Below are 7,136 nucleotides of genomic sequence, written 5' to 3'. Positions count from 1 at the left end.
TTGATTTTGGAAAATCTGATGATTATGTGTCTTGAGGATAACCTTGTGCAAAATCTTGCAGGTGTTCTTTGTATTTCCTACATTTGACTGTTGGCCTCTCTAGTGAGGTTGGGGAAGTTTTCTTGAATGACATCCTGAAGTATGTTTTCCAAGCTGTTTGCTTTCTCCTCATCTCTTTCAGGGATACCAATGATTCATAGCTTTGACCTCTTTACATAACCACATATTTCTTGGAGGCTTTGTTCATTCCTTTTTATTATTTTTTCTCTATTCTTGTCTGATGGTCTTGTTTGAGAGAGCCAGTCTTCAAGTTCTGAGAGTCTTTCCTCGGCTTTGTCTATTCTGCTGTTAATACTCGTGATCACATTGTGAAATTCTTGTAGTGTATTTTTTAGCTCTACCAGGTCAGTTAGGTTCTTTTTTACACTGTTTCATCTGTCTGCTCCTGTATCCTTTTATTGTGATTCTTAGTTTCCTTGGATTGAGTGCTGCCATTCTCCTGAACCTCAATAATATTTGTTTCTATCCATATTCTGAATTCTATTTCTGTCATTTCTGCCAACTCAGCCTCGTTAAGAGCTCTTGTTGGAGAACAAGGAGCCATCGTTTGGAGGATGGAAGTCACTCTGGCCATTTGAGTTGCCAGAGTTCTTGCATTGGCTCTTTCTCATCTCTGCATGTGGGTGTTCCTTTACCTGTGGTATAAATTGAATACAGTCAATAGACTTCTGCATGTTTTCACAGGGCTGAAGCTTTGTGCAGGGTCTTTATTTATATCTGACTCTTGTCTTTGGCTTTACAGCAGGGGTATGTTAGAGAGGCATTTTTGGTGTTGAAGCTTTGGGATGTGATCCAGTAGGTGGCTCTCAGGCAGAGTGGTCAGTAGGTAAGCTCCTGCTCGGTCATGTGGCTCCCTATGTTTCCTCACAGTTGCAGCCATGCTGCCTCTCAATGCTCAATGCTCTGAGAGTGTGAGCACCTCTCCCACTTGAGTCCTGGCTGTGGAGCATGGCCCAGACCCCTTGGGACAAAACGTTCATCTACACTTTGTTCTGGTATTTCTACAATTTTTATATAAATTATTGATCCTAATTTAACTAATTTTGAAGTATGTTCAATTAAATAGTGAAAGGGGTTTGTTAAATTAATTTTTTTTTTTTGAAATGGGGTCTTACTCTGTCTTCCAGGCTGGAGTGCAGTGGCAAGATCATGGCTCACTGCAGCCTCAACCTCCCAGGCTCAAGCAATCCTCCCCTCCCGAGTAGCCGGGACCACAGCTGCACACCATCAGGCCCAGCTAATGTTTGCACTTTTTTTGTAGAGACGGGATTTTAGCATGTTACCCAGGCTGGTCTCAAACTCCCGAGCTCAAGCAATCTGCCCACCTTGGCCTCCCAAAGTGCTGGAATTATAGGCATGAACCACTGCACTTGGCCCAAAATTAACTTTTAAATAAGTAAATTTGAGTAAAAAGATGGGCATATTTAAAGAAAAGTTGCAGCGAGTGGATGGTGGGAGGGCTCTGCACACGTTGGGTCGGGGTTTGGACGACGGGGGTCAGACCCTGGGCTCCCAGGACTGCTCACTGCTGTGAGTCTCCACTGGCTCCACAGATCCATGCAGCTGTGACGTGGCAAAGCCTCTGTTTAATACACTGTGTAAAAGTCAGACAGCAACACGGACGTGCGGGAACATTTCACCCCACGCAGAGGGCAGCCAGGCAGAGAGAAGGCAACCTCCTGTCCCCAGGCTGCTCCCCAGGAGGCCTGGCACCCACAGCCACGTCTGAACCAGCGAGGCCGCTTCCAGGGCTAAGTCCCCTTGGCTTTCCTAATCGCTGGCCACGTGCCTGCCCTGCTGCAGAGCGCCCCAAAAGCCAGCCGAGGCCAGGCCAGGCAAGAGGCTCTGCCTTCCCAGCAGGCACAGATCTCCTTCAGGACTAATCTGGACAGGGGTCTGCCTGCGTTCCACGGTGGGGAGTGGGTCTGGGAATCCCCCCCAAAACCAAACCACACATGTTTTGATGCATGTGCATTTTTCCATTTAATTTCCAAAATGGAACCAAAAATATAAAAGGACCTTCGTGTTATAAAAACCTGCAAACCAAGGAGTGACAACCCCTTCACACCCCCTTTCTCCACATTCCTCAAGGAGGTGACCCTGTTCCCAGCAGCGGCGTCCCCATCTGGGCCTGGGCAGGGCCTCACGGGTGGTCTGACTTCCACCTCCTCCTCCTAAGTGGGGTCATGCAGGCGCTGCTGTCCTGGGACTCCCATACCCTAACAAAACGTCTGGGAAATATTTTCACTATCTTCTTAAGTGCCCTGCAGTATCCGATCCATGCATAAAAATATAATGATGTGTTCTGTCATTCTGTTCATTGGTATTTTACAAATGTTTGATGCTCACAATTTCTCACTGTTAAAGAATAATGTCACAGTGAACATCTTTGCGTGCACATATATGATAACAGGTGTGGATATTTTTAAAAGTTAAATGCTAAAAGTGGAATTTCCAGGTCAAACAGTGTCTGCATTTTACATTCTTATAGATGGAGTCAAATTACCCTGTAAAGAGGCTATTCCAATTTACGTGCTCTTTGGATTAGTTCTTTTTTTGCTGACATAACAAATAACCAAAAACCCAGTGGCCTAAAAGCGCTGGCATTTACCGTGGGGCAGCGCCAGGGGTCAGAAGTCAGGAACAGGGGGCCCAGAAGAGGCTCCTCCCTCGAACCTGCAGGTGGGAACCCACCTTGTGAGGGCAGGAGACAGATTCCCAGCCATCTGCCTACTTGAACAAGCACACGCACATACACACTCACATACCGTGTGCACACAGACACACATATAAACATCCCACACACACTTTCACACACATGTGCACCTGTGCACACACACTCCACATGGCTCTGTTTCTCTTTTTCAAAACTTCTGAGTTACCACCAAGGACTGGTGCTTAAATTCTGGGACCCCAAACTCATTAAGCCAAAGGGAAAAGTCAAGCTGGGAACCGGGTCATGAAAACTTGCCTCGTGCTTTTGGTTCCTAAATAAGACGGCTACAAGATGAAAAGCTACCCGCCTCCCCATTATGTTGCCCTCATGGAAATTCCTAGAACTGCAAGATCTCTGAAGGTGTTTCTGTTAAAATTCCTCCATGGAATGTAAATTGGTGGCTCATCTTTACAGGTGCCATCACCTTCCTGCCGGTCAGACACAAATGCATATCTGATTGCTCCCCCGCCCCGTTTGTCTGTGTTTTTCCTCTACCTCACTTGTCTATGTTGTCTTACGTAAAAAATGGAAATTCACTGAACCAAAGACATGAATGACTATTTTTCCCTACACGCCTCTTACATGAAAATTGTGTACTTCCCAGTATCTCGCCCTTTCCCTTTTAAATTTGGCGCCCTCAAAATCATCTTCAGAGAAAGGCATAGACCTGTCTCCCAGGTGCATGTCCTTAACTTTGGCAAATAAACTTCCTAAAATGATTGAGACTTGTCATTTTTCTCGACTGACATCTGGTGAGCACGGAGGGATCCTGAGTGAAGGTGGCCCGGCCTGCAGCAGCTCACCTATGGGTGCTTGGCACCAGCTTGGACACCTTATAGCCCAAACTGACAGGACGATTTGCCGAAGTCTGAGAGCCCTTTCCTCCAGGGACCCCTGATCTTCCAGTGTTTTTCATTTGGGGGTCTAGGATTTATTTGCTGTTTAAAAAAATTCCTTTTTGTGGGGGCAGTTTCCACTCATTTCCATCAAGGAAGGCGAGCTCATGTGCATATGCGTCTGCGTCAGCGTCTGTGACTGCGTCTGCGTCTGCAGATCACTAGGTAAGAAACTGGTTTGGGATTCTGTCTTGCAAATTCTTTGTAAAAGACTAAAGTTAGCACTAACAAATTAACAGCTGGTGTTCATTTCTGCTTACACTTAGAGCGCTCAGAAATCGTATCATTTGCGTGATCATTGCTAGTTTTGCGCCGCTGTGTTGTTGCTTGTTTCTGTCTTGTGGGTCTGTGTGCGCTTCGTCCCACAGTTCCGGCCACGTTTGTCCTCTCTGTGAAGTGTCTGTGATGCCGTCATGCCCCGCTCGGGCTGCGCTGCCACCTGCCTCTGGCTGGTTTGCGCACGTTCCCTGCAGGTCTCGGACAGAGCCCCTCACAGCCGAGCCTCTACAGACGCTTCTCCCGCTCTGTGCTCCCTCCTCATGTCCTTTGTCTGAATTTTTGATGATTTCCTAATCTTAGTTTTAACACAATTCTGTTCATCATTCCCTTTGCAATCCTGTTTTTGGGCTTGGGGGTCTTGTCCTGTTTAAGAAATGTTTCCCTACGTCAGGGTCACGCATGGCCACGGGAAGGCAGCATCCACAGCTACGCTCCTGGGAAGTGTTTCCACGTGAAGATGGGGCATTGGGAGGCTGAGGAAGCAGAACAAATAGACGCTTCTGTGCTTCGGAAGCAGCCCCCAAATCAGTCTCTAGAGCAATCCAGGCAACACCACTCAGCTCTGTGACGTTTCCATTGTTCCTAACATCCCCCGAGTCTGCAGAAAGGTATGTATTTCTTCCCCTAGAAAGTAGCTGATTTATTTTCTTGTAACAACTGATTGCATGTGAAGCAGCATCTAGAAACACGATGAGCTGGTTAAAAAGGGAATGGACGGAGAAACCAGGGTCAAGGGAGACACTCTGAGGCGGGAGGAGCTGGCCGTCTGGAGTGGGTGGTGTCTGGTTTTTGCATAGATGAAACCCAGATTATTTGGAATGCTGTTAATACTCAGAGTATTTACAAAACTATTTACAAAGACGTTTTTCAGGGCATCTGTCTCAGGGTATTAATTGGATTTCCACAAAAATAGAGATGGGTTCTGTTATCAAATATATTTGACAAACAGAGTTAGAGAGAAACAGATTCTCACCTGGTCCCAGAACCCACTTTTTTTGGGAACCCTCAGGGAACTGACACAACACTGCATGTGCTATTTTCCAGACCAAAAATCATAATTAAAGCAATAAAGCCTGGCATCCCTGTAGGCAAGGCCCTGCTTCTGTGCTGAACACACAACCCCTGAGCTCCCTTGATCCCCACTTCACAGACGGAGAACCAGGGGCCAGACCTTAACCAGGGTACCAGGTTCCGAGACACGATTCCTTGCAAAAGCACTTTGGGTCCAAACTGGCAGCCATATGCTGAGTTTCAGGCCATGTTCTGACAAGTCTCTGCTGGGCACTCGGCTCCGTCCACCCCGTCCTCACAGTGACCCGGAGAGGGCAGGGGCGACGTCCTCTTATCAAAAGAAAGGTCCTGGTGTTAGGAAGGCAGGAGCCCAGGAGAACCAGAGTCACACCATTTTAAAATCCACTCGCGGGGCACAGTCATGACCCCCGGTCCTAAGACGTTCACAGCTGAGGAGGCGGCTTGGCGATGCCTGCAAAAACACGCTCCTCCAGCGACAGAGTCCAGACGTCCAGAACCCCAACAGTGTGCGCTGTTAAGATCACTCCAGTTATGCTTTGATGGACTCACACACGAAAATGTCAAGGACAGTTTTCCTTACACGGAATGAGAAAGTGTCATGCTCGCTGCTCACCCACATGGAGGCACAGCTTGGCTTGGTCTTTACACAGACCAGAACCCTATATAAGAAAAACCTAAAGCTGGGGCGTTGCTTCTCTTGCTTTCTGAGGGCGTCCTATCTGCAATGAAGTAGTTTTCAATAAACTTCCTTCTCTCACTGCACTTTGCGACTCGCCTGGAATTTCTTCCCATGACAGATCCAAGAGCCCTCTCTCGGGATCTTGATTGAGACCCCTTTTCCCAGTAACACTCAGGCTCCATTTCCAGTCATGGCAAAGCAGCTCACGTCAGTCCAACACGCCATCTACATCCCCTGGACAGGTACAGGCGCCAACCACCGGAAGGTACCAGGCACAGCCGGAAGCAGACAGAGACTGAACAGGCGTCCGCACTTGGAGGAAATTTCGCTTTGTAAGGCATTCCGCCAGAGAATAGCTGGCCCCACATGGGGGAGCAAAGCCTCGGGTAGGAAACCAGCGTCCCTCCGGCATGAGGACCCAGAGAGCAACGGGGTGACCACGGCAGCCAGGGAGGAAAGAGGAGTTCCCGCAAAGGACAGAGCCAGAGGGGACCCCAAAATCTGCATGTCACTCTGCCTAGATCTCCTGGCGACCTGGCCCACATGTGTGCAGGACTTCCCGCCACCTGAAAAGAACCGATGAGAGGCACCCATGGGCCACCATAGGGGACAGAGCCTAGCGTCTGCCTGACTAAGCAAAACAGAAATCTGTGTCTGACAGCCTGGGGACCAGAAGTGTGAGGTCAGGCATTGGCAGGGTCAGTTCCTGCCGAGACGGGAAGGGGAATCTGCTCCAGGCCACGCCCCAGCAATCCTCTGTGTTGCTTTTGATGGGGTTCAGGACACACTACCCCAAAGTATGGCACCTTGGCACTGTGAAAACAGCAGAAGCAGGAAGGTCTCTCTCACCTCCCCTCAGCCTTCTCCCCTGCAGCAGGTCCCCGAGACCCTGATGTGAGAGGCGCCCTCCTGACACCCGGGGAAAAGGCACGCCCTTCTCTCTGAAGATACAGGACACAGAGAACCAGTGTTGACAACTGATGTGATGCCTCACCTCCTGACACCCGGGGAAAAGGCACGCCCTTCTCTCTGAAGATACAGGACACAGAGAACCAGTGTTGACAACTGATGTGATGCCTCAGTTCTCGTCTTCTCAGTTCAAAAGAATTTAAACAAGAGACACACCGCAAAAGAAGTGCAGCATAGAGTAACTTGTTGCAAAAGAAGAAAAGTATTTTGCAGTGGCTCACACCTGTAATCCCAGCACTTTGGGAGGCCGAGGCGGGTAGATTACTTGAGGTCAGGAGTTCAAGACCAGCCTGGCCAATATGGTGAAACCCCATCTCTACTAAAAATCGAAAAATTAGCCAGGCATGGTGGTGGGCGCCTATAATCCCAGCTACTCGGGAGGCTGAGGCAGAAGAATCACTTGAATCTGGGAGGCAGAGGTTGCAGGGGACGGAGATCACGCCACTGCACTCCAGCCTGGGCAACAAGAGCAAAACTCTGTCTCAAAAAAAAAAAAAAAAAAAAA

This window comes from Theropithecus gelada, chromosome 12 (genome assembly GCF_003255815.1).
Source record: "Theropithecus gelada isolate Dixy chromosome 12, Tgel_1.0, whole genome shotgun sequence".
Taxonomy (NCBI): domain Eukaryota; kingdom Metazoa; phylum Chordata; class Mammalia; order Primates; family Cercopithecidae; genus Theropithecus; species Theropithecus gelada.
This window is presented reverse-complemented; position numbering follows the sequence as displayed.